We start from the raw sequence: 488 nt of genomic DNA, 5'->3' as shown, positions 1-488 counted from the left end.
CGGGCTCCGGGAGGCCGAGCCGAGAGGCGAGCGGGGCCGCCGGGGCGGGCGCCGAGGGCCGGGCAGAACGGGCCGGCCGGACAGAGCAGGGTGCGCGGGCAGTTGTGGGCCCGGGGACCGGCGGGGCCGAGTAGATCGCGCTCGAAGCCCCGGTCGGGTCCGCGACAAGATGGCGGCTGTTGATTCCTCAATTAAAAAAAAAAGAAAGTTTTTTTTCTTCTCTTTCCAGAGCCTGAACGGGGAGGGGGAGGGGGCGGGGCACGCCGGTGCGTCACCCCCCGGGCGTCACCACGCACGGCCCCCGCCCCGCCCCCTCCACCTGCGCCGGCCGTGGCGGAAAGAGCCGAACGCGCTCGGGCGGAAGGGCCGAAGGCGCTGTTACAGTGCGTAGGTCGCGGTGCCTGGGCTGTGGAACGCTCGGGAACGCAAGCTGCCAGTTTTGTTCTAACTCCGATCGAGGGGATAGGACATGCGCCAGGAGGGCAGCT

This window comes from Octodon degus, unplaced genomic scaffold, assembly GCF_000260255.1.
Source record: "Octodon degus isolate 3935 unplaced genomic scaffold, OctDeg1.0 scaffold00021, whole genome shotgun sequence".
Taxonomy (NCBI): Eukaryota; Metazoa; Chordata; class Mammalia; order Rodentia; family Octodontidae; genus Octodon; species Octodon degus.
The sequence above is the reverse complement of the archived record's forward strand: the minus strand, read 5'-3'. Positions refer to the sequence as shown.